A 13585-nucleotide genomic window follows, 5' to 3' on the forward strand; every position below is an offset into this window, starting at 1 on the left:
TACCACGGATCTCGCTCCTATGGATTTTAGCCGCGACGCTGCCGACATTTCTGCTTTAATGCCGCAAATAAAGCAGTTCATCCGCCAGGAAGTCACGCGGCAACTGTCTCTGGCGACTAGCCCTCCTAAGCCGGTGACTTCCTTGGCTCCTTCGCTTCGTCAGGTGCTTCAAACGCAAGTTGCTGAGGCACTACCACCTGCCCCTCATCCGCAGCCCGTTGTTGGACCACTGACGTACGCTAACGTTGTCGCTCGGCCTTATGTTCCTCCGGCTCCTGACGCCTACCGGACCACCGGAACTTTCCATGTGCCGCCACCACCTTCACGCCCGGTTCCCGTTCCTTACTCGGCCGCTGGAGCCCCTGTCGTCAACCCGTGGCACACACCTGATAACCGGCCAATATGCTATTCCTGTGGTTTCCGGGCCACGTAGCACGATTCTGCCGCCGTCGCAACTACCGTTTCCCTGACAGTGGGAGCGCCTCCAGCTACATGCCTGCTCGACTTCCGCGTCATGATGTGTCTAATCCTCCGCCGGACTCGTCTTCTAGCCGCCGCCCCTTCGATTCACGCTGGTCGCCCTCCCCACGTCGTCGATCCCTTTCCCCCATGGTTCGTCGACTCAGTCCTGCCCGCGAGGAAAACGAACAGTCGCAGTTCCCGAGGCAAGAACTGCGTTTACGTCGAACATTTCAAGGCCTCATTTTTCTCCTGCGAACGAAATTGAACTGTCCGTCGATGGCGTCACCGTACACGCACTTATTGACACCGGAGCCGCCGTTTATGTTATTAGTGAAAAGTTTTGCCGCCATTTCAACAAAGTGACATCCCCCCTTACTTATCTATCACTGCGTACGGCAACATCGCATTGCATTCAGCCTTCAGCATCTTGCACAGCTCGGGTCGTCATTCAAGGCGTTTTGTATGTTGTCGAATTTGTCGTTCTATCCCGTTCCTCGCACGACGTCATTCTTGGATGGAATTTCCTATCTCTGAACCAAGCTGTTGTCGACTGCGCTCGTGCTGAACTTACGTTATCAGTGCCGTGCTTTGACCTTGACGACCACCATTCTACTAAAGTTGTTGCTGCCACGGACATCGACATCGCACCTTTTTTAGCCGCTCTGGTCCCTGTGTCGTGTGACTCTGTCGCGAACTCATCTGTTTTGTTTACGCTGTCAGCCTCTTGTGCGAGCCGTCGGAACCTTCTGCTTCCTTTTGCTATCGTCACTTTTTGCGGTGGTTCTGCTGCCCTTTACGTGTGCAATCCATCCGCGTGCCCTTCATCCATACTCCGCGGCGAGTGCTTGGGGAGCTCTGAATATTTCGACTGCACCCTCCCAGCCACCATGTTTGACGATGCGGTACCACTTCCGCTTTGCGCCGTCACTCCTCCTGGCGCGACCGATGCCCCTGTGGACGTCTTTGCTCATGCCGTCAACTCGGCACTCACACCTGTCCAGCACGAGGAAATTATCCAGCTCCTCAAGCGTTTCCGGGCCTGCTTCGACATTGGCCAACCGTCTTTGGGTAGAGCGTCAGCAGTCGTTCACCATATCGACACCGGTCAACAAACCCCTTTGCGCCAGCGTCCGTATCGTGCGTCGGCCGCTGAACGCCGGATCATCGACCAGCAGGTTGACGACATGCTGCAGCGTGGCATCATCCAGCCCTCTAACAGTCCCTGGGAATCTCCGGTTGTCCTCGTTAAAAAGAAAGACGGCTCCATAAGGTTCTGCGTCGACTATTGCCGCCTTAAACGCATAACGCGTAAAGATGTCTACCCTCTGCCGCGCATCGACGATGCCTTGGACAGCCTACAGGGTGCGGAATTCTTTTCTTCACTGGATCTGCGCTCCGGGTACTGGCAAGTGCCAATGGCAGAGGTCGATCGCCAAAAGACAGCCTTTGTAACACCTGATGGCCTATATGAATTCACCGTCATGCCCTTTGGCCTCTGCAACGCGCCTGCCACTTTCGAACGAATGATGGACACCATTCTCCGAGGCCTGAAGTGGAACACGTGCCTTTGCTACTTAGATGACATTGTAGTTTTTTCTACCGACTTTGCATCACACCTCAGCCGCCTCGAGCAAGTCCTTGCGTGCCTCACCGCTGCAGGACTGCAGCTAAATTTGAAGAAATCAGTTCTGCGCTCGCAAGCTTACTATCCTCGGTCATGTGGTCTCAAAAGACGGTATCCTCCCGGATCCTACGAAACTTAGGAAAACGCGGTATCCGCGTTCCCCAAACCAACTACCCTGAAAGAGCTTCGCCGCTTCATCGGCTCATGCTCTATTTCCGCCGCTTCGTCCGCAATTTTGCCTCCATAATCGCCCCCTTGACCGCGCTTCTTACCGGCCGTTCCGAGCTACCGGACTGGTCCCCGGCATGTGACGACGCATTTCAAGAACTGCGCCGCCTTCTCACTTCACCGCCAGTACTGCGCCACTTCGATCCCTCTGCTCCAACTGAGATTCACACGGACGCTAGTGGTGTCGGGCTAGGTGCAGTTCTTGCACAGCGCAAGAATGGCTTCGATGAGTACGTCGTAGCGTATGCCAGCCGCACCCTTACCAAAGCTGAGGCGAACTACTCCGTTACTTAAAAGGAATGTTTGGCCATTATTTGGGCTATCGCAAAATTTAGACCTTACGTGTATGGGCGCCCTTTTGACATCGTGACCGACCATCATGCCCTATGCTGGTTGTCTTCACTCAAAGATCCAACTGGTCGGCTCGCTCGTTGGGCATTACGCCTACAAGAATACGACATCCTTGTTGTTTATCGCTCCGGCCGCAAGCATTCAGACGCAGACGCTCTTTCCCGGTCACCCCTGTCACCTGATCCTATCTGCTCGTCTATTTCCGCCTGCGGTGCCTTCGCCCTCAACATTTCCGACATGCCATCAGAGCAGCGCAAGGACTCATGGATCTGTTCGCGTCTCGACTTCTTGTCTAGCCGGTCGCCAGCGCCGATCTCTCGGACGCTCCGTCGCCAAGCCACGCACTTTATTATTCGGGATAACCTCCTCTACCGCCGCAACTACAAATCCAGCGGTCGCAAGTGGTTGCTTGTTATTCCCCGACATCTGCGCCACGTTCCACGATGACCCACAATGCGGCCACGCTGGGGTATTGAAGACATACTCTCGCCTCCAGGTTCGGTACTATTGGCGCGGTATGTATCGTTTCGTTCGCCAGTATGTAAGGTCATGCCCCCTCTGCCAACGCCGCAAGACGCCACCTAAACATGCTGCCGGCCCCTTGCAGCCTTTACCATGCCCCGCTCGCGCGTTCGACCGCGTCGGCGTTGACCTATACGGTCCGCTTCCCAGCACTCCCAGCGGCAACCGCTGGGTTATTGTTGCTATCGACCACCTTACGCGGTACGCAGAAACTTCAGCCCTGTCATCTGCCACGGCAAAAGACGTTGCTGGTTTTATCCTTCAGAACCTGGTATTACGGCATGGAGCACCTCGAGAATTACTGAGCGACCGCGGTCGCGTTTTCCTCTCTGACGCCATTACAGCGTTGCTAAAGGAGTGTCGCATCATTCACCGCACTACCACGGCATACCATCCCCAAACTAATGGCATGACAGAGCGTTTTAATCGCACCCTTGGCGACATGTTGGCCATGTATGTTTCATCTGACCACTCGAATTGGGATCGGATTCTGCCTTTCGCAACGTACGCATATAATACTGCAACGCAAAGCACCACTGGATTTTCACCTTTCTTCTTTACGGACACGAATCTTCATGCACAATGGACACAATTCTACCCTACTGGCCGGATGCTTCGGAGTCGACGACTGTTTCCCGACCGGCTGCATACGCGGAAGAATGTCGCCAGCTCGCTCGCTCGTTCACATCCCAGGACCAGTGGCGCCAAAAGCTACGCCACGACACGTCCACTACAGCTACGTCCTTTACTCCCGGCTCGCTGGTCTGGTTGTGGGTGCCGTCTACTCCACCGGGCCTTTCTTCCAAGCTGCATTCCAAGTACCATGGTCCCTATCGGGTACTGCGACAAACATCCGCAGTCAACTAGCTCATCGAGCCGATGGACGCGTCTTCCGACCAGCGTCGTCGCGGCCAGGAAATTGTCCACGTCTCCCGCCTAAAGCAGTGCCACGACCCCCCTCTCTTCTCCTGCCCCTAGGTCGCCAGGATGGCTCCTCTTTTGGTGGGGAGTGATTGTACTGAAGGGACTGGGCCATGGTGCTGGTGAAGGAAGAAGACAAGCAACGCTTGCTCGCCCACTTCGCCATAGCTCCCTTTTGACTTGTTTCAGTCTACCGTTCAAACGCCAGATCGAGTGCTGCTAGGCAAACATCCCCATTGCAATACGTAGATGTGACAGCTTGCTTTGAAGAACCGGTGTTGCGCATAAGGAGGAAGTTCTCGTGTACCATTTAGGAGACGGCGCGGACGGTGGAAAGGAAATGCTGCTCAAGCGCACGTACAGATGGCGTGCGGGCACGGGGAACGATGACAACGGAGCCCACTAGCACGGACTCTGGTAATCGTCGCGGCATGTGAAGGACTTACGCCCGTGTGCGGCTGAAACATGTACCGCTCTCGTGTGACGGAAGCAGCGTGCGCGGGGTTCCGCTAGTCCTACGTGTCGCTCGCTTGAGAACCGCCTCGTTTCACCTCCGATAGCCATCGGTGAGATCACAGCGCATATAAGCAGACGCGCAGACGCGCATTCGTCAAGCACCAGCATGGGAACGGCAAAGAAAGGAGAGGAGGATTGGGGTGACGATAGCGGGTTGATGGAGTGCGCTGATGCATCGGCTAAAGACGTGCCACGTGGAGCGTTATGTTTTCTGTTCAAATTAAATGACCTTAAATTGAAGAGCGCAACCGCCGTGGTTGCTTAGTGCGCATGGCTTTGGGGTTGCGCTGCTAAGCACGAGGTCGCGGGATCGAATCGCGGCAGCCGCATTCGATGGGGGAGGAAGGTAAAAACGCCCGTGCACTGGGCGCAAGTTAAAGAACCCCAGGTGATGATCAAAAGTAATCTTGATACTCTGGTCGTCTTTTTGGCACGTAAAACCGCAGAATTTATTTCTTAACTGCGACCACTCCTCGTATGCTAGCACACTTGTGGAACGCGTCGATTTAGAGAACACTTACGATGTTAGGAGAGGTCCAATGATCGACGCTGATGGGCCCCGCACATTTATACTACGCAAATACCTGGGGCGCACCTTTGTTTAAAGTTGCAGCTGGCTATATGTAGTCATGATGAACTACGCCTAAGAAGCGAAGTTTTTTCTGCGGAGGCTACATGTTGTTTTTATCTTTGTTTCCTTTTTGTTTTAGTTCTCTTACCAGTCACATCGCTCTTGGCGCCACGATGCCGCAGCCCTTGCCCTAGTGGCGTATGTCAGCCAGGCAAGCGCTATTTCGTCAATGGTTTTAGCCGAGGCTCGCGATGCCGACCCAAACACTCTTAGCGAAACACTTGGGCACGGTAGCGTATAGTCAACGTGTAGCAAAAATAAATCACAGAGAAAAAGGGCAGCCCTGATGTGCAAGCATGATGTTGTCTGACGCATTTCTGAAGGCTTGTATGGGCTGGGCACCACGGATGGAATAAGGGCGGATAGGAGGGTGGCAGTTCCTTCGACGGCACCGTAGAGTCGCGGCATGTGAAGTCGCGGCTTAGTCGACAGTCAAGAACTGTCGACTAAGTGCTGATTGAAGGGCCCTAAAACTTTAGATTGAGAGCATTTGGTATAAAGCAAAAAGAAAAGAAAAAGAAAGGCGACTTGACAACGGTTCACATTGAATAAAGGTCTTCTGGGGTGCATTAGTGTACCGTGTGGTTTGTTCACGCTGGTCTACGTGAATCATGTGGTTTGTTCAGGCTGGAATACCTTCGGGATGGGTCCACATTCTAGACAGCGCAATTTTCAGCATCGGCCCATCTATACCATAGGAGTTTAATTTCAGCCTGCTTGAGATCATTACGCAATATTTCGACACCGCACAAAGCTTTACGCTAACATGGTGCGTCGTTTGCGTTTCAAGCTTCTTTTCGACGCCTTTTAAGCTTGCGTTGTGAGGTACAGAAAGTCACGTGACCCAAGCAAGGCCAGAACCGAACCAAATCATGTCCAGCCATGTAAAAAAGGTGATTAATGATTAGCAAAGTTTATTCATGATTGCTTAGTGATTGAGATTAAGGTGAATTAACGTGGGTTAGGACAGATTTGGGTGAATTAAGGTTGATTAAGGTGCATTAGGGTCGATTAGGGTGCATTACAGTGGACTAAGCTTAAGGTGGATGAAAGAGGATTAAGGTAGATTAGTGTGGATTAAGGTCGGTTAAGGCCTATTAAGGAGGATTGGGGTGAATTAAGGTCGAATAATGTGTATTAAGGTGTTACGGAGGATTAGGGTGGATTAGGGTCGATTAAGGTGGATTGATGTGGATGAAGGAGGGTTAAGGAGAATTGCACAAGGCTTTTAAAGGCTTTCGCCTTCGTGTCTCTTGGGCAATAGCAAAGCACACCTGGAAAATGTTTTGTTGTTGTATGGGCCCTAGATAGCCTACAATCTTCTAATTTACGAGACAATAGTGGCCAGAAACCCAGATCCGATGGATCCCAAATCGATCTGAAGTGACGGAGAAGAGCTCATTTTCTAAAAAAGAAAAACATGAAGACAGTAGCACAATTTCATTTTTCTTTTCTTAGGAATTCGCTTTTACAAGAAAAATGTGAATGAAAACAAATTTAAGAGACAGCCAGAACAGCTATTGGCGCGAAGCTGCGAGCCCACATACGTTTTGATGTCAGAACACTCGCAAGCTCATCGTGATACCCAAGCCATCGTTATTTTCTTCTTCTTTGCATCCGTTTTCCCAGCCCCTGTGACATCGAATAGAAGCTCTAAAAAAGGGCCGGATGGAGGGTGGAGGGGTTGTACGAGGAGGGTTCGAAGAAAGCCTGGCCAGCACCCTTCCAGCCTTTGCATAGCGGGCACTGTGTAGGGCGAACAAGTTCACCATGGTGACGCGGGAATGTGTGTAGTTGGTCATTTTTTAGAATTTTTTGAAGGTATGTACCCGCATAACATTAGGAATATAGTCTCATAGCATTTGAGTGCGAATATGATGTGCTCTCTTATTTCTGCATAGTCACACCACCGTATGGCGCTGTGCCCTTGCTAGACGGCAAAATTGGTTTTAAAGAAAGACTGAGCAAGATGGATCGAAATAAATGGGCGGCTAAGGTGCACAAGCATCTGTACCTACAAAGCGTGGACACAGAATGGAGGAAGAGGTCCAGAAGGTTGGCAAACAGGTAGAAGGTAATTTAAAGTGCAGACAACCAGGAGTAATCAGAGAGAGAAACAGACAGCGAATTGGATGCAAAGAATGGAGACGAAATAGACCGTGGCGATTTACAAGAATGAGAAAAAGACGTTCGAAGGGAAAATCTCTACGATAACACGAAGGGAAGTGCCTTGCTATTTGAGGCTCGAGCTGGTTGCCGAAGGGCAAAAGCATACTGGAGCAAGTATTCGCCATTAGATGAGCCCATGTGTATGCTGCAGCAAACATCCGGAGACCATTCAGCCCATCTTAATGGAATACGAAGAGATTCACCCAGCGAGACCAGTACGTAACGTAGAACTTCCCGAAGCGCTTGGATTTAAAGTAGACGGAAGTACCAACCGGTCGGCAGACGAGATAAACAAGAGGCGTTCGCAGTATTGGTGGAAAAAACGCAGGGAAGAGTCTACTGATACGATAGGATCCATTACAGACATAGACGTTAAAGGACGTACAAGGACGATAAAGAAGATTAAAGAGATGTATACAAGAATGCTAGATGGAAAAGCATTGATAGCATACCTAACCAACTCAAGCAGGCTATGCGACTATTTGTCACCGCGTCGTTTCAAACGTAATGCCAATAAATGATCATGATCAACTGTTTCTCGAAAAACCTTGTAATCTAATGCATTATCTAGAACTGCGGCGTTGAAGAGCGGAAACTACTTTCTTGCAGCATGTTTCTGTCTACAAAACTAGTCAGCCAGATATCCACAGAAACTACACACACAACACTCATACACACACAACACACACACAGGGTAACGTTGACGCCGAAAAGTATCCACCGAAAAAAGGCCGGTGAAAGTTCATACGGAAAAATACATTCACCGAAAAAAGAGCTATTTTCTAGACGGAAATAAAACTGACAAGTACGCCGAATTTCGCGAAACTAAAAACCGAAAACACTGCACCCTACAGAAAACTTCTATTGGATGAATAACCTTCAGCCTGATGCTTTCCAGCTTCACGTTACCTGTCGTTCCCAGCACAGTGCAACGACGATACTGCCTAAAAGGCTTGTCTGGCCAAGTAGTATCCGACAGCATTCAAATCAGGTGACAGCGCGTCAAAGTTCAGCAAAGGTTTTGCGGTACTGCCACCGCCGGCCGCGGAGCGGACAGCGTTGGCCACGAAGTCCGACCCGTGATTGGCCTCCACCGTTGGTATCGTGTCGTTGTCGAGAGTATACAATGTAGGGAGAGAAATGAGACAGGTTGTAAGTCCCTCCTGGCTGTAACCCACGGGCATTCTAAACGCTCAGCTATAAGGTCTCATTCACACAGCCGTCAAACACTCCGTCGCGTCACCATCACGGCACCGTTTTTCGTCAGGGGAGAGGGCTTCCGAGTCGTTTTCACCTCTAATACGAGTCGCCGGCGACGCAGAGCAGTGATCTACGTTTCCGTCGTTAGCACGGTGACGGAGCCCCGCCCCTTCAATAATGAGCAATCAGAAATTAAGAAGCCGGTGGTAAATACCGCCATCTTACAATGCGGCAGCTGGAAACAGCAGGGGCTGCTTGTTTGTTTACATGCGTTCTACGTGTGGCACATAGAAAACTCCGCTGTGCGTTTCGGTGGTGCTCAAATTTGCGACATGGACTACACCGAAGGCCAAACTTGCGATTCCTGCCCATGTTTCACCCCCACGTACTTCTTCGGCACCAAGCTTTCCGCGCTTGTTGCTGTCTCCGCTTGCAAAGCAACAGCAGCACCAGAAAACCAGTCAGCAACACGAAAGAAGATCCGTGGCACTGTGTACTAAAAAAAACCAGCAGATCCCACGCCCTGTGGGAATCGATGTTATGCGAAGCAGTGTGCGGGCAGCCCACCAAGTTAACGAAACGACCATGAGAGCACCAAGACGTAGGCGGCTCTTTCATGACCTACATGACACGCATGACATTCATGTCATGAGTCCTCAGGAGTCACTTTAGCTACACCTAAGAGACCTTAGGGCGAAAGCTTCAGTTATACTCATGACTATGACTTCTACCACCATTCTTTAGTGATTCCTTCACTTAGTACCCACGTCCGAACCCACTTCCGTGTTTTTGAGTGTTAATGTTCTTTCGCTGAGTCATTGTCATTTTTGCTCAGTCATGCTCCTGACTATGACTTTTACCACCATCCTTTCATGCTTTAGTGTTTCCCTCACTTATAGTACTCACGTCCGAACCCACTTCAGTGTTTTTGAGTGTTGATGTTTTTTCGCTGAGTCACTGTCAAAAAGCTCAGTCATGCTCTTGACTATGACTTCTAGCACCATCCTTTAATGTTTCCTTTACTTAGAACCGACGTCCCAACCCATTTCAGTGGTGTTTGAGTGTCAATCTTTTTTCGCCGAGTGATTGTCATTTTTGCTCAGTCACGGTCATGACTCTGACTTCGACCAACAACATTAGCCTTTTCCTTCACCTAGTACCCCATCCGAACCCATTCCAGTGGTTTTTGAGTGTTATTATTTTTTCGCTGAGTCATTGTCATTTTGGCTGAATCATGCTCATGACTGTAAGTTCTACCATCATCCTGTAGTGTTTCCTTCACTTAGTGCCCAACGTCCGAGCCAAATTCCAGTGGTTTCTGAGTGTTTAATTTTTTCTGCTGAGTCATTGTCATTTTTGCTGAGTCATGCTCATAACTATGACTTCTACCATCATGCTTTAGTGTTTCCTTCACTTATTACCCACGTCAGAACCCATTTCAGTGGCTTTTGAGTGTTAATCCTTTTTCGCCGAGTCGTCGTCATTTTTGCTGAGTCATGCTCATGACTATGATTTCTACCATCATCATTGAGTTTTTCATTCACTTCATGTCCACGTCCGAACCAATTACAGTGGTTTTTGAGGTTTAAGCTTTTTTCGCTAGGTTATTGTCGTTTTTGCTGAGTCATGCTCATGACTATGACTTCTACCAGCATCCTGTAGTGTTTCCTTCACTTAGTACCCATGTCCGAACCCATTTCAGTGGTTTTTGAGTGTTAATCTTATTCGCTGGTGTTGTGCCATAGCACCTGCCATCATCGCCACCCGTCCCTCTGGGTCCTGCCGACTAGTCGCCAACGGGAGGCGGCGACACAATACGGCGCGGGGGGACCTCGGCAACTGCCCCGTCTGTGTCCTGCCGACGTGCAAGCAGCCCCGGCCATCATCGCCACCCGTCCCTCGGGGTCCTGTCGACGAGTCGCCAGCGGGACGCGACGACACAATGCGACGCGAGTGACGTCAGCAACCGTCCCCCTCTTCCTCCTGTCGACGAGGAGCCGCCGCCAAGGGGATTTAAGGAGGAACCGGCCCATTGTTAAGCCAGAGAGTCGCCACCGGCCGCCCCGTCGGTTTGGTGCGCTCTTACCAGCTCTTACTGCTTTGACCAGCTATCCCCAGCTAATGGCAGCTATTACCAGCTATTACCTGCTATTCCTGCTATATCTGTACATATTTGTACATATTGTATAAAGTTTTCGTCTGCTTTTCGCCTCCTTCAAGACTCAGTCTCTCGTCCCCAACCCCGAGTCACAATAGTGGATGGCAGCTATGGGATTGGCGAACCAGTATCTGAACAGCGGATGGCAAGCTGCGAGATACTAGGCCCGAAGACGACTGCTACACCGCTCGATGGCAGCTACCAGACCGACCGGCGTCAACCACTTTGGATGGGTTTGTGCCCGATGTTTGCTTTTCAAGTCGCCAGACCTCTCTAGCACAGGCAGATGTTAGTAGAGTCTTTTGTTTTGATAGGCTATTATTTGAGTGTTTTGTTTTGGTAGACTATGATTTATTAATTTGCCTTCTTTAAATAGTGGATTTAGTTTGAAGTAGGGTAAATTTTGTGGGCAAGCAACACGAGGAACGAGATCGCGATGGAGGAATTCCAAGTTCAGGACCTCATTCAAATTTGCGAGGAGTTGGGCATTTCCGCCGGGTCCGAAAAAGCAAGGAAAGCGATTCTCGACGTGATGCGAGCAGAGGACGTGACGACCGAGGAAGCCGAAGAGGCTTGGGAGATGATTGTTGAGCGAAAGCTGGAGGCAAAGGAACGCGAGCGACGTGAGAGGCGCGAGCTTGAAGCGAAAGAGCACGTAAGTCCCGAGGAAAGGGCAAGACGAGAGAGCCGTCGACAGAATCAAACATGGATATGGCGCACAGCGCGATACCATCTTTGTATTTTCAAAGCGGGCGATAGCATTGTTACTTTTCTTGCGGACTTTGAAAAGGTTTGCCAGAAAGAAGGTGTCAACCGGGACCTCTGGTCCGAGCGGTTGATCCTGTTGCTTCCTCGTAGACTCTCGTGTGTTCTGGAACGCCTGCTTGATGAGGAGAGGCGGGACTACGATGAGGCAAAGATGGCTCTGTTGAGGCATTTTGAAGCTATAAGTCAGGCCGACTGCGAAGGCCAAGGCGGTAGCGACAAGACCGAGCTTGTCGAAGACAGACCGCCTAGTGAAATGGTTACTAGCCCAGGAGACGATGTGGCGCCATTGGCGCACACGCTAGGTGACAGGCACGAACACGATGTTGTTTCGCCGTCTAGAGAGGCCGCTTTGGGAAAAGTGGCCGACAGTGGCTCTTTTGATTTAAATAGTAGCGACAAGGCGAAGCCTGTCGATGAGAGACCGCAGGGCGAGCCGGCTAGCTCAGATGGCGTCGGATGCAGTCATGTCTTATCAGAGGCACATACATCTAGCGACGACCACGAGCCTAGCTTGGTTTTGCCGTCCGGAGCCACGTCGTTGCGACAAGAAGGCAGGGCACCTGCGAGTACGAGTGCCGAGACCGCGAGCTTTGCGAGCCGCGCCGAGGGCAAACGACAAAGGCGCAAGCCGAGAAAGTCGGACTCGGGCGGCGATACGAGCCGGGTCAAGCGCGCCAACCGCCAACACGTTGGGAAAAAGCGCAGTAGGGTGAGCCCGAGGCTTAGGAGACTGCTGAGGTCTATAACAGGCGTGACGCGCGTCTGTAAAGAAAGGATATCGCGGAAATTTAGACGCCGCAAATTCCGCCGGTTCTCAGCGATATCAATAAATTGTAAGCAAAGTAACGTAGCGAAGCATCAGGTATGCTCGATAGTCTGCTGCAATGGTCGCCCCCTTCGTGGGAGAAAGAAAGGCGACTGTCTAGCGGACAAAGGGACAGCGCGCCCGCGGGCCCGTGGATGCGCCGCTCCCCGAGTGTTTGGAGGCAGTAGTGTGAATGTCACGGCTACTATAGGTACTTCGTGCAAATCCGCTTTGTTCTGGTGTCGCGAGTGGACAACTCGTAGACCCGAGAATGGTCGACCGGCTCGAGCGCGTCTCAAAGGGTGTGGTTGTGAGCACCAAGTGATTGTGAACGTGCCATGGTAGTTTGAAAGCCCATTCTGTTAATTGTACTTTTAGTGATCATTTTGTTCTGTGTTTTCTTGCGATGAAGTTGAGTCGCGTGTTGAGCCTATGAAAGGTTGGATATGCAGAGAAGAGCGCATCTTTTATGCTCTGGTCCCTTTTATTCGCGAGACACCGACATTTTTTAGTTGGTTAATCATTTTACTGAGACCTGATTGCTGAACGCTCAAGTAGAGAAAGCGTCAGTGTTTTCATTTGTTTGTTGTTTTTACGTTTAACCTAGGCTAGACAAAGCCTAAATGCTTAATTTAGATTGACTTGTTTTTGTATTGTACGCGTTAGTTGTGTCAGTGTATAATTTTGATTCACCTTTGCTTTCGTCTCAGTAGTGTGAGTTTTAGTATTTGTTTTTTTTTTGTTAGGACCGCTTCTGTGCTTTATAAATGTGGTGCTCGTTTTGCCGAGCGCATTTTGACAGCACTAATTGGAGGGCTATTTCTTTATGCGGTGACAGTTGTTGGATTTCATTAAGCACTTTTGCGAAGTGGCGCCCAAGCGCAAAGATTAGCGGCGCTCAGCCTTTGCGTCACGGCTTTCGGGGGCAAAATTAAGTCATCTTCGGCAACCTTGATCTTTGCCAACCCGCCCGCATTACAGTTGAGAATCGCTTGCGACGCAATTCTGATTTGATTAAGACTCGCGCATTGACAATTAAAAAAAAGGAGGTCCGTATCTCGAATTTCTCTCTCAGATACGTGTCTCGTGTTGTTCGGGATTTTTTGTTGTTGTTGTTTTATTTTGTTTTGTTTTGTTTAGCGTAGCCAGATCTCGAAAAATGCTTTGTTCGATGATTTTGGTCTGGCGGTTTGGAGAGCATTCGGAGGGTGCTTGCTTTGGCCGGAGTGG

Source organism: Dermacentor silvarum, chromosome 5 (assembly GCF_013339745.2).
Source record: "Dermacentor silvarum isolate Dsil-2018 chromosome 5, BIME_Dsil_1.4, whole genome shotgun sequence".
In the NCBI taxonomy this organism is placed as follows: Eukaryota; Metazoa; Arthropoda; class Arachnida; order Ixodida; family Ixodidae; genus Dermacentor; species Dermacentor silvarum.